This window comes from Manis pentadactyla, chromosome 9, assembly GCF_030020395.1.
Source record: "Manis pentadactyla isolate mManPen7 chromosome 9, mManPen7.hap1, whole genome shotgun sequence".
In the NCBI taxonomy this organism is placed as follows: domain Eukaryota; kingdom Metazoa; phylum Chordata; class Mammalia; order Pholidota; family Manidae; genus Manis; species Manis pentadactyla.
In genome coordinates this window covers 120,163,808-120,182,615 of record NC_080027.1, presented here as the reverse complement: position 1 = coordinate 120,182,615, position 18,808 = coordinate 120,163,808, and the positions used below count along the sequence as shown (strand labels likewise).

Below are 18,808 nucleotides of genomic sequence, written 5' to 3'. Positions count from 1 at the left end.
ACAGAAACTCCCATCTGTTTCCTATAACAAATCTAATAAAGAGAGGCTACCATTATTATTTTTCCTAGTAATTATTATTTACTATTTTTACTATTCTTATGATGCTATATGGCACTATGCTAGATTCTTTGTAGACGCAATGGATCATTTTGTGATTATCTTGCAAGATGGGGTTTTAGTCTCCCCATTTCACAGATGAAAGAACTGAATGTCAGGAAGGTTGAGTAACTAGACTAATATTGTCCTGCTAGGAAGCAGACCTTTCTGATGCTCATGTGTTCCCTACTATTCCATATTGCCTAGATATTTAGAACTTATTTTTCAACCCAATCCTCTTATCACTGGTCTAGAAAGACTCATGGGAATGTTAAATAAGACTTGGCAAGTACTTCATTTTAAAGGTCAAAACTTGAGGCTCCCACTTTATTTTGGTAATGGAGCAAGGTTGGGGCAGGGGGTGGTGTGGGTTGAAGTGTCTGTTATAAGGTGCAGTCAGGGGGTGTTTTGTGGCAAGAGGTTTGCTAGCTGGCAGTCACCTTTCAGAGAAATTCCAGATGACCTTTCCAAGGAGCCTGAGAAGTATCTCCTGCTTTCTCACCCCTCCCTTACTGTGCGTGGAAGAGCCCGGAGAGCAGGAGACAGGGTGAAAGTGCCCAGGTAAATGGTTAAACAAATTACAGTTACTCCACATAATGGCATATTATGCTGCCATTAATGGTAGTTTTCAAAGAATAACGACACAGCTACAATTCACAGCAGTGGGAGGAGAAGGGAGGAAAAAAAAAGGGAAGAAAAAATCCAAACAAAAAATGAAGCATTCATCTCAGCTCTCAGGCAATGGGCTGGCCCCAAACCTCACATACTTTTCCCAGAAGCTGTCCATGTCTTCTCCTCTCTAAGAAAATTTTAATAGCCCTGAGAGCCCCGGGGTGAGAGAACATCTTGTTTCTCTTGCAGACCCTCCTGCCTTTCTGGCCCCAAGGGCTCCCAGGGCTGCTGCCCCTGAAACATTCCCATCATTGTGGCTTCATGCTCATGTCAGGGAAATTGTCCACAAATGCCAGGTCCAGGTGCACTTTTTCACACTGTCCATTTCCAGAAGTCAGGGTTCCCCAAAGTTCAAAAGAGGGGGTCTGCTTTACCAGCAGGCCTGGTGCTGTCTCCCTGAAAGGGTGCATTTGTGTAAGGCTGTCACAGAGATGATCTGCTGAGAGGGACCTGGTGACAGCCGTCGGCAGCTCAGCCTCAGCCATGCCCTGCCAGGTGTGCCCCTCCTGCTTTGGTTCTTGGGCCTCAGACACCTTGTCTAAATTCGCCAGGCACAGGGCCCCATTGTGATTGAGATCCGCCTATGCAAACACCTGTTGCCCAGATAGACTCAAGGCTGGGCTGCTCAATGCCTAAGTTCAAATCCTTCCCAGGCTGGCTTTTCATCTTTCTCTGGCCTCCCTGTCCATCTCTCCCAGAGTGACTCCACTTGCAACAAACTGGTTTATTTGTTGAATCCCCAGAATACCTTGCATAGCTTCGCCTCTGTAGTTCCCTGTCCTTGGAACACTGCCTCCCCCGTATTCTTTGCCTATCCAAACTCTGTCTGTTCTTCAAAGCCTCATGGAGTCACTAGACTCTCCCAGCCCCCAATCACCTGCCCCTCCTCCAAAGTCAATGAGCAACCGAGGTTTTTAGCACACACTTGCATTGGGTGTTAGCTGTCTTTCGTTATGTGACTGTGTCCTGTCTCCCCATTGAATTAGATGCCCTTAGAGGACAGGAACAGTACTGTGTGTGCTTTAGTGTCCCGTGCAGGGCTAGCATGATGCCTTTCCCTCAGGACCATGCTCTGTCTGAATCATGCAGAGCAGGGGAGAGGGGAGACGAGGGTGCTCTCAGCTGCTAGTCTGCCCTAAAACATTTGAACTAACACACCTGGCTCAACGATTTATCATAACTAAACTTTTAGAGGTGATGAAGAAGAAAGTGAACTCTTTGGAAAGGATCCTGGCTGTGGTTCATCTTGAACCCAAACGGTGAAGAGCAAATGTCATTGGCTAAGTGGGTGAGGGTGGAGAAGAATGGGAAGATACCAGCTCTGTTTTTGAAGAATGCAAAATGCAGACAGGGCTTGTGCAGGAGAAGTCTTGGCAAGAGAACTCCAAAGGCATAAATTGTGTTAACATCATAGATCACAGAGAAAGCATGTAACAAGAAAGGGCCGATTGACAACATAAAGTGATCGAGAGCAGAGTGGGGTGGGGTGAGATTCCCCTAGGGAAGTTTCAGAACAGGACTCTCTCTAAGATCAGACTCACTGTGGAGCACGCTGCCAGGCAGCTGGTCCAGGAAAAAGCCCATGGGCTTTGGAGGCAGACCTGGGCTCAAGTCTTCTTCCCACTTCCCAGGTCCGTGACCTTGGATATGCTGTTTAACCGTTGGGACCTGTTTCCTCTGATGTAAAAGGACACCTCACAGAGTTGTAGTGGGAATCAACAAGACGATGGATGTAAAAGTGTTTTGTAAACTCTACAGCTCTGAATAAACACCAATTACTCCTGTTTCTGCTTTTGGAAACACCGTACAAGGGCATCATCTCCTTGGCAGCAACTGCCGCCCTTTATGGTGGTGACACAGGCTGAGGGCTCTGTCTCAACCAGGTGAGGGGAGATGCTTGTGCGGGGGGGGGAATGTGGTGGCCCAGCTCCCAGCCCCCGAGACCCCGGCCTCCTGGAAGGAACTGCATCTGCTGACCCCAAATAACCACCTCCCCAGTCCCCAGGCCACAGCCCGTCTTCTCTCATGGCCTGTAGGGTGATTTAAAGACCACTTCTGCTGCCCTTGGTGATTCATCCAGGTGCCTTTGGCGGGAAGGAAGGAGGAAAAGAGGAAAGAGGAAAGCTGGCCCGCAGGAGGAGATGGGGCTGGGGGCAGTTTCCACGGGCTGGGGCTCCATGTTCTTTGGGCCCTTCCCCAGCAGAGTCCGGGCCAGCATGGGGATGAAATTCTCCCCCCTTAATCTCCCACTGCCTCTCCTTCTCTCCACTGCTTTTCTGAATCAACCACCAGCCTTTTAATAAAAAGCTTTAACTCCTTTATAAGGAAGCTTCTTAAGCAGGCTGGGTCCCCACCCTGTACCCTCCCACCTTCAGTTTCTATTATTTTTCTCTCTTTGTCTGAGACTCAGCGCTCTTGCAGAAAAGATCCTGAGCTGTCAAGCGGCCTCTCAAGTAACAGGCGGGTTCACACTCACACACACTGAGCAAGGACAGCGCCACGAAGCTGGGCGAAAGGGACACGTGAGGTCTGCGGGGTGGCCGGCACTCTGGGCAGAGGTCTGTCCACTGCAGGGGCTTGTCAGTGTCAAGAGGCACATGCACTCGGTCTTGGGGACCCTTAACATCTGGAGTGGCATCAGCCCCTTGGCAAGCAAGCAGGAGAGCAGAACCTTTTGAGGCTCTCAAGGCCCTATCAGCTCTGGACGTCTGGGACCCACTGCGAGGGAAAGCGAGGTGCACAATGATCAGAGAGGCTGATGCAGGGAAAGAATGTGCTGGAGGGAAAGCAGGGGTGTGGGGTTGGTGAAGTGTGGGGTGACCCGGGGCGGGAGATGAGAAGGGCTCCCTGAGTGAAAACCTGGCCCCTGGTGATGAATGGGGTGTGAGAGAGGAGTCTGGCAAAGGGTAAACAGTCAGGAGGGAAGCTGGAGGGAGGAGGGGCTAGGAGAAAGAATGTTCAGGTCAAAGAGCAAAGAAAATGCTCCTGGAGTGATTGCTTCAAGATCCAACATGTTGCACACTCAGATGGGTGCACACGTGCGTGTAGATGCTCTCGGCCACCCTGCCAAGGTATGAGCAAGCCTGCTTTTGTCCCAGACCATCCTGTGCCTTCCAGAAAACCTTTCTTCTGATGTTTTGTTCTGAGGTCCCAAGGGACCCCACCATAGTGCACGCTAGCATATGTGCAGTGATTTTTCAGTTTGCTAAGAATTCCACCTATGCTGTCCCACTAGTGCATCCCTCATGCAAGCCTGAGAGGAGGACAGCAGCATCAGCGACTCTCTTTCACAGGTGAGAAGACTTAGGTACACCTGAGCTGAAATGTGACCATGAAGTTTCCGGATGTGGAGGTAGGATCAGGACCTGAGGCTCCTGGAGGTAAACATGTCACCCTGCTGCCCTGCTGCCACCAGCTGATAGCGCTAAGGAGAGACCACTTCCTCCAGAGATGGCCTGCCCCCAGGTAGGTGAGACTCTGGCCACCCTCAGGGGGATACCATTACCACTCTTTTGGAAGCGGCAGGGGGTACCAAGAACTGAGAGCTGAGTTCTTGGGGGCCCCCTGTGAAAGATGAGAAGGTCTGGCTGGGAGTTTCTGGCTATCTGCTGGATGCCATTTGGCTTCAGCCCAGCTCTGGCTGGTGGGAAGGCTGGGGACTGGAGACCGCCCCAGGGGCTGGTGCGGGTGGTGGCAGACGGAAAGAGTCCAGAAGCAGGACTTTGCAAGGAGAGAAGCTAGGGTGCCAAAGCCCTCCCCCCACCCCCCACCATAATCTGCTCTTATCTGTGGTGCAGAAAAGGAGCTGCTGACTCCCCCTCTGAAGACCACGACATCTCCACGGTCCTTGCAGCCAGTCCGAGAGCGCAGGCCGCTCCTGCTGACTTCTCTCCCCCACCCGGCTTCTCCCACTCTCCACCCTGGCCCTGCTGCTCTTCATTTCCCACCCTGGCAGATCATGATTAATTCAGGGCTGTTTAATAACCCTTCCATTTCGATGAAACAAGCTGTCTTGTTTTCTTTATTTTTAACACCGACTTTCGTTTCTTTGCTAAGCATCTTACTGTCATTTAAATTTCTCTGTCTCCAACCAAGCTGATAATAGAGCCGAGTGAGCAGCTGAATGATTAGAAGTTAGAGCTGTGCAGGCGGAGAGCGGACCAAGTCTGAGCTCAGAGGGGTCTGCCCTGCTGTGGAGGCAGTGCTCCTTTTCAAGGGATGAGGAGGATTCTGGCTCCGGGGGTGTCAGGGTTCATCCCAGCCTCGCCTTCCAGGTACCGTGCTCGGAGGCAGGGCATGGGGGTGAGGGTGTGAGGACGAGATCTATTCACCCTGGGACTCGGGCCAGCAACTGTGGGTCATTCTCCCAGGCCTGATCCTCAACTTCCCTTGTCAAGGGAGTATTTCTCTCCACCGAATTTACTGAGCAGCAAACAGGAAGGCTCAAGGGGAGAAGCCCTGGACGTGTGTGGGGATCCCCGACATCACCTCGCAGACCTTTCTGCTCCACATAGGAATCCCTTCCTGAAACTCTCCTCACCATCTTCTAACCTCTGAATTCCCCAAATGGTGTAGGGCTCATGCCCTCCCTAGATAGCCCCTTCCAGGGTAGATGGCTTTGGTTAATCTCTCTTTCTTCTGTCCTCCTGCAATAAAACTACATTTCACCTGTGTGACCATTATCTGTGTGTGTTCCCTTTCTCCCGTGCCATATTGTAAGCTCTTCAAAAGCCTGGACAGTAACCTGCCTTCTTCCCATAATATTTGGCACACAGTAGAAGTCAATAAACATTTGTTCAATCAAATTACATTATGTTGCACCAGTTTCGGTCTCCTTGCAGGTAATAATAGATCTTTCTGTTACGTGGGCAGGATCCTGGTGAAGCATCCCGTTTTTCCCCACCTGGACAAGTGTTCCACCTCTTCCCGTCCTGAGGCCGGAAATAGCTGCTTCTTTCTCCTCCCTGCCCTGAGAAACTACACAGCTGGTAGAGACCTTGGCCCAGAAAGCTGGGGCCCTGTGGCAGAAGCCGATCAGGTGGCCTGGACCAGGTCCTCTGGATCCCAATTCCCCTCTCATTCCCTCTGGGTGGGTCCTGGCTGCTTGAGAGAACTCACAGGTGCGTGGTGGGCAAACCCTGGCTGGTCCAACGCTTCCGCCTCTCTCCCCCCGGCAGCCTCCCAGCCAGCAGCCTGCAGGCAGCTGCTCGGGTCATTGTCTCAGCCTCTTCAAGTTGTGAATGCTGAGTCTATAGAGACCGAAACACAAACAGTGCCCACAGCGCGCCTCTCCGGAGGGAGGGGCGGCTTGGCCTTGCCAGAGCCATTGACTGTGCAAATAGCAAGGCTTGCTGAAGATGGAGGACAGCTGGTGGGAGCTGTTTGAGAGAGTGAGCCTTTCTACACCGCACTGCCCAGTGCCATGGCGAGGCAGTCTGTGTGTCCAAGGGCCAGCGGGCTGGCAGGGAATCAAGAGGTCGGGGCTCCAGGGAGCACTGCCCCACCAGGGGCTGTGTGCCTGCTCAAACCAGAGAAGGACAGAGTTGGGGAGCAAGAGACTAAAAAGAGAAGGTGGCTAAGTGGGCGGTTCAAGAGAGAGCCCTGGGCTAGGCTGGGGCAAACGAAACTGCTCACAAATGGGGAGCAGTGAGTGGCCACTCGCTGTGTGATGCAGGGCCACCCACTCACCCCACTGGGACTTGGGTTTCCCATCTGTTATGTGGGCCTGGGGTATGAGCTGCCTGCTAGCAAATACTCAGAAACATTTCCCAAGTATTTCATGTAGAACACCTATTTCTTTTGTAATTCAAGCTGTTTTCTTAATAATAATTTGGAAAGGAAAATCGTAACACCTGTCACACGCACGGCCACAGCTGGCTCTCAGGCAGTGCCGCCGAATGCACGGTGCTCTCTCCCCTCAGCTCCCTTCCCAAGCTCTGCACTCCCAACAAGGGACAAGGTGCCTATGCTTCAGAGGCCCCGGGGGCACTTCCTGGGTGAGTAGAAGGCCGCTGATGCATGTCACCTGACATCCTGCTATGTTCTGACCAATGATTAGCACCGGCCAAGGATCTAATCCAGGTCCTGCATGGGCTCTGGGACTCGGCCACTGCGAATGCTCTGTGTTCTGGGTCTGCTTCATTAATTGCTATGCTCCAAGGAGCTCTGCAGGAGAGATGCAAGCCTTACTGCAGCTAGGCAGCTAGAGGCCCACGAGATCTGCCCTGCCATGGGAGGCTGACTCCCAGAAAAATGCCAGCTTACCAGTTCCAGACAGTACCGCTCATCTCTACTCTTGGTGCTGCTGGCGCCAAACCCCAAGGGCTGCAAATTCAAAATTCAAATCGCAGCCCCACAGGTTCAATGCTAACCATGAGCCGTGCATGTGGGCCCGGATGCCAGGATCACCTTTGACTTCCCTTTTAGTTTCCAGGTGCTACTGAGTCTCAGCCTTTTATCTACTTTTCTATATAAAAACCTTGAGCCCACAGACATTCTTTACCCTTATTTTCCTTAGAAAGTTCCAAACAAATCCAGGGGGAGAGAAGAGAAATATACTTTGCTTGGTTTTATTCTGCTCTAAATTTTAGAATAGTTTTGCATGTTTTGCAACAACTGACATTTTTCCAAACCTCCTAAACATCTTCCCAGACCTGGTTCCAGAAACAGGGGCAAGTGAGGGTACCTGGGTAACCATGAAAAGCATTCCTTCCCACTGTACAGATGGAGAAATCGAGGCGCTGGGCAAGCGGCCGGAGCCAACTCCCCCAGGGCGCCTGCGGCTCCCTCTTGTCTCCCTCCCAAGAGCAGGGAGCAGATGGAGGGCAGGCCCTGGGCGGAGGTGAGAAATCGCTTAGGAAGAGGCAGGAGCTATGGGTGTGAGGAAGGCCCTTCGCGGCCCCGCGTCAGGACTCTTCTGACACCAGACCATCTGCTCTGACCCCTCCTACGGGCCCCGCGCAGGTGCCGGGAGTGTGTCTGCCCAGCTCCACACGCAGTCCTGACCGTTTCTCCAAGTCTCTCACAGCGGGATCCGCTAGCCCAGAAAGCTGACAGGCTTCACACCCTGGGGGCCACTCAGAATGGGGCAGCAGCTCGAATTTTGTTAATTTCCGGGTAAACTTCAGGCGCATGTTTGCCATACTGAACCCCTGGTGGTGTGGCGTTTAATTCTAGAGAAGGAATTAATGTCAGGAAGGTCGAGGGGGCCGGAGAGTGTGGGGCCACTCATCAGGGGACTGTGAAGTCCTGACCTCCTCTCTCCTGGAAAACACCAGCACCACCACCAAGCTGGAGCGGAGACTGCGTAGAGCCTCCTGACCCAGAGGAGGGCTCTCCTGGCTGGGGGCAGGGGAGGGGCTTGGCCTTCCTGTCTGGCTTTGGCCAGGGCTCCTACAGAGGACCCCAAAGTTCACAAAACAGGCTCTTCTCCCTCAGGGCTCCTTGTTGCTCAGAGGAAAAATGGGAAGCCTGGGGAACAGTCAGGCGAGGTGAGAGGTCAGAGGCCAACGTAATATTTACCCAGCCCAGCCCAGGCCTTTCGCTTTTATGAAGCAGGAAACCACTTCAAAGTGGCAACATCCCCTTCTTGCCACTTCTGTCTGCTCACTGGTCCTCCAGCCTTTGCAGGGCAAGCAGGGTGTTTTCTACCCATGCTTCTCCTCCTCCTGAGCCTTCCACCTTCTCCCCCTTAAAAGGGAGGAGTCCTCTGCCCTGCCTCCTGTCCAGAGAGGTGCTGCAACAAGTCTCTAGTTGCACAGCAATTACAACACCTGGGTTCCCCTGACATTCTGAGGCCGTATTGTCCCTAGATTTCTCCTGTTTAGTCAGAGTGAGGTGACTACTGCTTTGGGACATGGGGCAGGTGCTGGAGTTACAGCTCCTCATTGGAAGCCCCCATTCCACCCCGGAGCAGAAGGCTGAAACTGAGGCTAGTAAAAAGCCCTAGACACTAGAGTCTAGCGGGTCTTTACATTTGGTGGGGGTCATAAACTCCTTCTCTTTGGAAACATGCATGTGTCTGTGTATATATACATACACACACACACACAAACACACACACTCTATATATTTCTTGAAAGCACAGACTTTCAAGAGGTTCTAAGATCTCTTAAAGCCCAAGCTTTAAACCCAAGCAGACCCCTGAGTTCTCCCGAGTTCTGTCCATTCTAGTGCAGCGTCTCCCCAAACCCAGATTTGTTTTGAACATTTCAAGGAGCAAGAAGAACACTACCTTCCACCATAGGATTAGAGAAAGTTCTTGGGTTGAGCTGAAATCTGCTTCCTTTAAACCTCCCTCCATCAATCCTCCTTTGCCTTTTTCTGCACAGAAACTTTAAAAGAGAGTGGTTCTTTCTCCAGGTAGCAAACATACGGCAGAGGTGGCACGGGTAGTAGGCTCTTCTGCCCAGACGAGGTGTAGAGGTAAAATCCGAAATTTTTTCTCTTGGTGGATCCATTTAACAAGTTCATTCAGATAAGAGTGGGTGACTTAACAGCAGGATTCTAGACACTTACATGTGCATACAGATGAGTAATAGTATCTCCTGATGAACCACACCAGCCTCCGCATTGCTAGCTCCAGGAGACCGGAAAGGGATGCAATTTACATAGAATACAAGGTAAAAACCCCTCGGGACTCTGCAAGGTGGAGATCTTGCTCTAGGATGTTGACTAATAGAAAACTACAGTGTTGTCAGTTTAAAATCCATGGAGGAGAATGAGAAAAATAAAATGGTTAGGGGTAGTTCCAGGAGGCTGAAGAATGAGGCTTAGTCATTCTCGACAGTAAACTGTGAAGTTCTCAGGCACCTGGGACTCTCGCCTGGAAATCCATCCCTTCTTCCACTGACTACAGCAAAAGCTTCCAGGAGCTTCTGTGCCTTTGCTCCTTCCGACCACCCAGCATACTGTTAACTCCATTCTGCCTTATACAAAAGTTCTTTGAGGGTCCCTGGCTTTTAATTATCCTCCCCCCCTCAAGGATAATGTAAGTTTTTGAAGGCAGGATCTATTACTTTTTCATCTTTGTACTAGGCGCTACTATGTTCCTAGTACTACATAAGTGATCAGTTTCTATTTGCTTAAATGAGTCCAATTCCTGCTCTCAGAGTCTTCCTATTTGGTTCAGCACCAGGCCAAGAAGTGGGGTGTTAACAATTCAAATCTGAAGATTTAAGTTGGAGGGAGGGCTGTTTTCTTTCAGCCCTCAGTCTTCTTGTCCCCCCCATACCCAAACCAGAACCTAATGTGGGAAGGGAGGCTGTTGAAATACAAGAAGGGAACATCTGGGAGTTTAATTCCCCAGACAGTGCAGGGAAGCACGGTGGGGAGCCTCTGTCCCTCTCAGAGCTTTAGAGAGACAGGCGTGTGCTGCGGGGAGCGAGGGGTGCAGGGGAGAGAGGTTCCCTCACAGGGCTGTTCACTGGAGCCCTGGGGCCCCTCCTCCTCTGTCTTCTCAAAGACAAGTTGAACTTTCCTAGGGCAACTTCATTGCCTTTTATCTTTCATACTGAAAGTAATTTAAGCCTAGGAAAAGTAGGATTAAACTTTCATACCAAGATACATTTATCTTGTTTTGCTTTATTCTTTTCTCTCCCCTCCCCTCTTGGCCCCAGGTCAATCTGAGCCAAAGGGAAGCCAAGATTAAAATATCAGAGGTTGATACCAGATCTGAAGAGATGCTACTTTCTGGCCCCCTGCCCATCCAAAACTTTAATATTTATGCACACCTCTGTTAGACACCTATTATCTCCTCGGATGAGAAAAGCGTCTGGACTCTGCTCTCTCTCCATATCGTCCTCCACTGAAATGAAAGGCGGAATTATAATTCAGAGAAAGGCTCCCACTGAGAATTTGAAGACCAAGATCAAATCAGTGATACGGTGTTGACATGCATTTAGTTCCTGAACAGTCTTTTTAAAAAAGTCTCCTGGGGAGCAAATTTGCCACCACCTTTGAGAGGGTTTCGAAAATCTACATTTAGGGAGCTGGAAGAAGGGAAGGCATGAGAAAGTGCCTTGGGGATGGGCCAGAAACTTCTGTTGCTGACAAGGAGAGGCAAGAGCCTCTTAGCGGGCCAGCCAACAGACTGGACTGCCCGCTAGCTTAAGGATGCAGCCCTGCTCCCTGCCTCTGACCTGCAGATGCACCCTGTGTGGGCAGGCCTCTCCCTGGGCGGCCACAACCGGGCACCACCACTTCATGCTTCCCGTTCCCCAGCAACCTTCCAGACCCAGGGGTCCCACTGGTCACAGGGCCCTGCTGACGCAGTGACAGCTGGGAGTTTCTAATATATCTCATCTTCTCAATTATTTATTTTTCTTATCCTTAAAAAAATAAATAAATAAAACCACACACAAAAACACAAAAACACAAACACCACTCTTTAGGGCCAAGCCTGGTTTTCAAGAGTCCCCTCTAGTGGAAATAACCTGCTACTTCAGCTTCTCGCTGCCTCCCAGATGGAGCCTCCCTTTGCCCCAGAGACTGGAAAGAGCTCCCTTCTGCCTGGCCTGGACTCTTCCTTCCCACGTGCTTGCACGGTGTGCTCTCAGCACTTTCTGCCCCATTCCCACTGTCAGTCTCTCTCTCTTTACCTTCCTTTTCTGTCACCCCGCCTCTCTCCGGTTATCTGCGTCTGGTCCTACACCCTGACTTGGGTCTTCCCACGTGTGCCTCTGCCCCTGCATCCTGCTCTGCATCTTTGGTCCTTCTGCTGGGATTTCTGAAGTTCAGGACACCATGTCTGCTGAGCTGGAAATGCTTTGACAAGGTGTCGGGCCCGATGGCCTAAGCTCAGGGGGCCACAATAGGGAGGGACCCTAAGCCGGAGCATAGAGAGAAGCACCAGGACAGTCAGGGGGTGACTTGAGGGAATGGAACTTTGACACAAACTCCCCTTATCTATCCCCACCCTCCAAGCAAACCCAGGCCTCGTGGGTTAATATATATGCCTGAAGCCATCTATAAACTGAGTTTGGACCTCCAGCTCTGGAATCCAGTGTGAAGCCAGCTTGCTTCACTCCATCAGTTCTCCCCAGCATCACCCTGTCTGCTTCCTGGTCCCTCATGCATCCTGCCATGAAAACGACTGGCAATGCCAGGGTGAAGGGACAGCTGGCAGGGAGTGGGCAGAGAGTGCCAGTTCCAGGGAAGAGGGGGGGAAAGAGGGAGTGGGGGCCAGTTGAGCATGGGGCTGGAGGTAGGGAGAGGAGGCACAGCAAACGTCCAGCTGAGGATAGAGACGACAGGGCCCACCTGCTGGTCCCTGGGTTTCCTAAGGGGAGATAGGGCCAGGGCAGGGCAGGGGTTAATGGTTAACTAACTGCAGGAGTAGAACTTTGGAGCTGCTCAGGCCTTAGCCTTTTCTTTCAGCCTTCACCCTCCCTTCCTCCTCTCCCTGTACACTCTTACCTAGTAGGGACCCTGCTCCCCAACAAAGAACTTTCTCGCCTCTGTTTCTGCCCTCAAATTCCAGATGGAACAGTGCGGAGATTCCATATGTCCTGATGCCAGGGAATGGGGCCCCAGAGAGCCTGAGGGCTAAGTGGGGGAGAAAGGGGGGGATCCTGTTCCTACCGTCCCTCCCTCACCCAGGGTGCCTTGGGACCAGCCTTTTGACCCCAGGGAAGAACCGTGTGTCTGTCTCCACAGCGCTCACCTTTAGAAAAGACCAAAAAAGAAGTGGATGCACACCCACCCCTCATTTACTCTAATCAAGCATGAAATCTTTGTAACTAAGTGAAAAAACTGTTTCCCATAAGGGATTTGGTTCCATTCATCATTGTTTGAACTGAGCATATGTGAAGGGGAGAAACAGAATATTCACATATAATGAATTGATAACAGACTGCCTCTGGGTGAGGGTGGTCGTGAAAGGGGCGGGGTGTGCACAAGAGCTGTAAAACTCTAGCGTCTCCAAGCCTGTTTCTACCAGTTTGCCTGTAGACGGTCCTGAATTATTTGTAGTTAACAGACTGTAACACAATGCTCCAGGCTCTTTATGATCAGAATGGGGGCAGGGTGGGGGGCTTGGCTTGAAGCTCCCTGCCTCTCCATTTGCCATGATGGACAGAAGTATATTGGGCCCGTCTATGTGTGCAGGGACAGCTGTGTGGCAATGCAGGGAGACAGCTGGGTTGGGGGGTGGGGAGGAGAATGTTGCTGCTGGTGACAGGAATCACCTGCCCCCACACCAAACCCCATATTTTGGGGTGGCATCGAAAAGAGGCAGGATAGAGTCTATAAAATCCCCAAACAGTGCCAACTCCAGCACCATAAATATTTCATAGTACCTGAACTGGCAAGTTTAGGCTGCTGCCAGCTGCTGCCTCGTATATTTACCTGTGTCACTGGTTTCCCCTCCCGCTCATGTGTTTCCTTGCAACTTGCTCGTGAAATAAAAATCAACGGATTCATCAGAAATATGTGTAAATGGAAAATGGGCCTAGTACTGAAGTAGTTGCTCTTTGAGGCTTTCCCATGTAACCTCATTTTAAGTACAGATCCCAGTACAACAGATGATGGACTTGGACACTCACATCTGCAAGTTTTGATGGTCAAGAGGGTTGGAGGGCGCTTGTGGGACAGGGGTAGGTATTCAGGCCAGGTCAAAGGGAAGCCACCAACCTTGGCATGACATGGTTTCTTCAGAATAGTGGACGGGAGCCACCATCATTTACTCTTCATTTAGACTTGGGCTGAAAGGCCAACCAGCCACCGCTGCCCACCACACCAGGCTGCCAGGTACCCCATCCTGTCCTGTCAAAGAGAAGGACCAGGTGGGATTCCCTTGCCAGGCCCCGTGGTCCCGGAGCACAGGAGACCATCCAGTGTTTTATCCACTTTGGATCCTCAGCAGCATCTCCACCGCTCATCACTCCAAACGTCATTTCCATTTAACTGCTCTGCCAGCCAATTTGCCCCATCCTAATGCAATTTGCTGAGGACAGAAAGGGAGCAGACAGGGCGGTCTGCCTAGCCCTCCCTTTATCAGCAGGTCCCTGAAGAGGGGTGGCTGGGGAATGGAGGGGGGCTGGTTCTTTCAGCTAATGCTGGCAGCCAGGGTAAGTTCTGGGAGGAGGAAGGATTGGGGTGAAAGGTGGAGATGCCAGGCAGAAGAAGGAAAAAGAGATGCCAGGCAGAAGAAGAAAAAATAGCTCACTAGGGTGCTTGGGTATTTTGACAGATTGTTCTCTCCGTTTCCTTGGCTCACTACCCTCTCTCCTCCAACCCCCCCACCCCCCCACCCCCTAGGCCAAGGGGGAGAGATCACAGGTAATTAGTTCAAATACTGCTGCGTGAGGTGAGGGGGAAGTTAATGAATTCTCTCTTCTTGCTGGGAGGTCAGAGGAGAGAGGGCAACTAGCAACTCCAGGAGCTTTCTGGGGTGACTGCACAAAAGTTGTGCATTTCAATTAGGAATAGCTGAATTTTTCCAGCCAGAGCTCTCTCTCCCCCGCGGCCTCTGTCACTCTGTCGAAGGCCCCAGAATCCAGAGCCTGCCCTGAGCGAAGAGTGAAGTTTCAAGATCTGGGAAAGAAGCCCAGCAAGACAGGAGCCTGCTATTGTTGGGGGTGGGGGGGGAGAGCCCGCCCTCACTCCTGCTCCCAAAGTGTCCAGCCCAGCCCAGATACTCATTTTAGTTCGCAGCTCATAATCCTTGTCCGTTTTGCTCATGAACTGAAGGGGCTGAATGGGTCCCCAGATTTTTGAGGGTTCCTCCTCCAAGCTGCTGGACCCCCAAGCCACTGCCTCAAGCTATAGTTGGCAACCGACACTGGTGCTGTTCCTTAAGTCCCGTGCGTGCCCACTACTGGTATGCCACTGTTACCCTAGGTTCTCAGGTTCCCACACGAGACCTGATCAGATTTCCATTGCCTACCTCCTGGGGCTCTCGTTTTTAGACTCTTAAACTGACCCAGAACCCCAAGTCTTAACTCAGCTCTGCTCTCCCATCCCCAATTTTCTCTATCATTCAGAGTGGAGTTGCAGATTCTAGAGCAAGGGCCATGCCAAACAGGTGGACGTTTGTCAGGGACCTGGAATGGCAGTTTCTGGTGACGCCCCTTACCCATCCAGACCGTGATTCGTATTAACAGAGACTACCCGTGGGATGGATATAAGGAGCTAGTATTTTCTTAGATCGCTACAGCACTTGTGGGGTGGGGCAAGGAGGAGCACATGGAGGGAAATAGCCTCAAATGGTTTATAAAGAGCCTCTGGGACCCTCTGCAAGCTCCTACTTTAGCTCCCAACCTTTTGCGAGCGTCCCACCGAGGACGGTGCTGAGGGGTGCTCCACCGCGAGGGCACACAGAGGAGAGGGGGCATGGGGCACTGAACCTCATTCAGTGCCTTGGAATCGCTCCCGAGCCTTCTGGAACCCGCGCGACGGATGCATTCCCCTCCGATTCCCAAGTCCCTTGATCGATGGGAACTGCCAGCGGCAGCCAGACCCCGGAACCCGACTGAACGCCCCCAAATTCAGCGCTGGCCACAGTGGCCTTGCGCTGTCTTGCTCGCCGTCCCCTGAGGCCCGCTTTGGGCTCCAGCTCCCGGGACAGCCCGGCCGCCCCGCGCTCTCCAAAGCCGCAGAGTGCCGGGCAGGTGCGCGGCGGAGGCGCACCGCGGCCGCCCGCAGCCGGCGGCCGGGGAACGGGGGGCACCGCCGGGCAGCCCCGCGGCGGCAGGCAGCGGCTCCGAGTCGGCGCGCCCCCGCGCCACGCCGCGCTCCGGCCCGCGAAAGTGGCCCAGCCCGCCCGCCGCCGCCGCCGCCGAGCCCGGGGACCTGGGGCCGGGACCCCAGAGCGGCGCGCGCGGGAGGAGCCCCCGTGGGCAGCGAGCGAGCTCGGGGAGAGGGCGGGGGGCGCCGCCGCTTACCCGGCTGGGCGGCGTCGGTCTGTCCTTCCGCTCCCGCGCGGTCCGCCTCGGCCGCGGCTGCCCCTCTCGCGGCCCGCAGCGCGCAGTCACCGGGACGAGCAAATCCACATGGAGTCCAGCTTCATTAAGACCCACGTCCGGCCACCGGCCACTTATCTGTATTCCCGAAGTGGCCCCTCGGCCTCCGGTCCGCTCGCCCCTCGGTCCGCCGCCGCCCCGCAGCAGCCCCGCCGCGCGCTGTCGCCGGCCCGCGGGGGGGGACCCGGAGGCGCCGCGGGCGCGTGTGGGGGTGGCCGGCGGTGTCCCTCCTCGGGAAGCAGCGGAGCCCCGGCTGTCTTCAGATTTTTCCAGCGCGACTTTCCGGGCTCCTCTGACATCAGCAATCGCGGCGCTTCCTTCCCTCCGTGCTCCCCGCGCCGCTCACAGTCCCATTTCCTCCCGGATCCGGGCTCTGCTGGGTCTGTTTCGAGGTGTGCCTCGCTCGCTGCGGCTCCCGCGCCCCCCGCCGCTGTCAAGCTCGCGGGGTCTCGCTCTGGATCGCGCGCCCTCCCGGCCGGAAAATTCCCAGCAACTGCGCTCGGCCGCCTCCCGCTCCCGTCTGGCGCGGACGCCGCTGCGCCGGCAGCTCCTGCTCCCGCGGCGGCGGCGGAGCCCTCCGCGCGGCCTCCCTATATTAGCAGGCAGCTCATTATCATAGAGGCCGCGCGCGTTAACCCCCTCGCCGCCGGCCGCGCCCGCCCAGGCGGGTCCGCGCCCGCCGCCGGCACCGCCCGCGGCAGCCACCTCGCCCCCGCCCCGCGCGCGCAGACTTCCTCCTCCGCGAGCTGTCAACAAAGAAGAGGCAGGTTTGGCATCGGCGGCCGCCGGGCTGCGGGCCCTGCGTCCCGCTCGGCCCAGACCCACCGGCCCCCTTCAGTGGCCCAGGGGGGCAACGAGAATCCTGCCAGGGCCTGGGGATTCGGGGGGAGGCTTTGCGAGCGCAGCCGGCGGAGCCCCCGGGGCGAGCGGCGGGGGTCGGTGGGGTCGTGGGCTCCCCTGCCCCGAGCACCGCCCGTCGCCGCGCACACCCCGCACACCTCCCTGTTCATCTCTGAGTGAGGGGTGTGTGTGGAGGAACCGGCCTGAGGAGGCTAAGGGGGGGGGGGCGGTCTCGGGAATTTGTGGGAGCAAATTTCCTCTGCTCGTGAATTCCAGAAAGCCAAAAAGCTGTCAGATGAGGTTTGAAGTTGTTATTATTATTTTCATAATGCAAAGATAAGCCTTACTCTGCATCTCAAGTTGCCAGATTGATTAGGGATCCTGGGCATGTGGCAAGGAGGGGGTTGGTGTGGAGGGAGCGGAGGGGAGCTTTCTGCAACCAGACCCAGGGAGGCGGCCTGGCAGGACCCGGAGAGGTGGCGGTAAGGTAACTTATTTTAATGACCTACGGTGAGAGGTTTCTGGATTCCAGGTGGCAATGCCTCGGTGCCTTTACGACCATTAATTCCGTGCCATATAGAGTCTTCGTGCCACCGCAGCCTTTGGACGCGGCTTTCCAAAAGAGGCCTGCAGGCTAGACCCCAGCGAGTTCGCAGGATCGGCGTAGTCCCTGCTCGCGATTAGAGCCCACGCGAATTTACTCAACACGGCCAAGTATTCTGATAAACTCCCTCTACCGCCCTCTCGTGGCCACAGTCCTCAGAGGTCTAAACGGGGGAAAGACGAATCTCGAAACCCTGAAGGAAGTCGCATGAAATTCTCAAGAGCAGGTGGAGCCTTCAAAAAGGAAAAATAAATTTAGACTCACCCGTAGTCTTGCACAATCGTTCATGCAATACAGTATTGGGGGGAAAATCTAGGCTTTACTTCATGTACAGAAATGTGTTGATTCTTTCAAAGTTCTTTCATTGTTAATTAGCTGAAATTAGTGTCCGTGTGACTTGCACGGGTTATTCCTGGTTGTGTCTTGTGGAGCTACAAAGAATCGAAGCTGTCTTCCCTGATCCATACTTGCTTTTTTATTCCAGCCTCTTTAGCCTTTATTGTTGGCACCCCTCCAGGCAATTATCATAAGTCACCCTATATTATTATTTATTTCTCTTTATTAGTAGAACTTGTCTCCCTATCCAGTCTTGCCTACTCTCTCATCTCTGGGTAGACTGAATATAAACCAATATTTATTAAGGAATATGATTTGAAGAAGATACTAGAAGCTTTTGGAACATTTTTCCCATTTGTTCAGTTCATGGAGCCAGCTACACCCAAGGCAACCAGCGGTAGGTCAGAAATATCTAACTGATAAAACTTGAAGCTAAAAACCAAGACCTTCTGGTTCTAAATCAAGTGCTATGTGACCCCCAGCAGAGGTCAGATCTTCTCCCCATGCCTCAATTGAATCACATTTTTGGGAAGATTATAAAGAATTTAATAAAATTTAGATACTTTGCTAATACCACCTCCCCCACCTGTGGACCAGAAATAAATCCTAGGATGAAGAACCAGGAAGGATAAAATGAAACAGACTCCTCCATGTAACCCATCCTTCACTTTCAGCCTCCCCTGTGCTTCTCATGCAAAGAGAGGAAGAGAGAGAAGAGAGGCAGAAGAACGCATTGCAGGCAGCAGACACAGTGTACCCGTTTCCACATGCCCCTGAACATGGTCTGAGTTTGGCATGGGGGTGCTTGAGATCAGTAATGGGAAGGACACTAACCTGGTCTACTGGGAGGTACTGTGGATGAAGCACCTTTAACATCTCTGGGCCTCATTTGTCCATCTGTAAGATGGGAATTTCTACCTTCAGTCTCTGACAGCCGAAGGAATTAAAACAGATATATGGATAGAAAGGTTAGAAGAATTAATAATATCATTAAAACAGAAAGATTCATTCATATTTTTAGTTCTAATAAAGTTAGAACAAATATGGATCTTATTAGTTATGCACATAATTATAATAGTATATCATAGGAATTAAACAAAAAGGACAACTCAGGTTCATGATTTGTATTTAGATATAACATCCTCTGAGGCAAAGGCAATCTTTATGAGCCTTTGGTCTTTAAAGGTGCTCAAAGAACCACATCCTTCTGATCACTGGATATTCATTCATTCATTCCACAAATACTATTTATTAAGAGTGAATTTATAAGATATCCTCCTTTAATGGAATTGTGTATGCT

At 52.7% G+C, this 18,808-nt stretch overlaps 1 protein-coding gene across 4 annotated transcripts in view; it reads right to left on the bottom strand.

The window, feature by feature from the left end:
• PLXNA2 (plexin A2) overlaps window positions 1-16,307 on the bottom strand; it is a 207,878-nt gene extending 191,571 nt beyond the window's left edge. The window contains exon 1 of one of the 4 annotated variants that reach the window (XM_036912407.2): window positions 15,651-16,307. The gene's annotated coding sequence lies outside the window, so the exon portion shown is untranslated. The remainder of the gene's footprint in view (window positions 1-15,650) is intronic. The other 3 variants (XM_036912408.2, XM_036912406.2, XM_036912405.2) reach the window with 3 other exon arrangements.
• Between the last annotated feature and the right edge of the window lie 2,501 nt (window positions 16,308-18,808).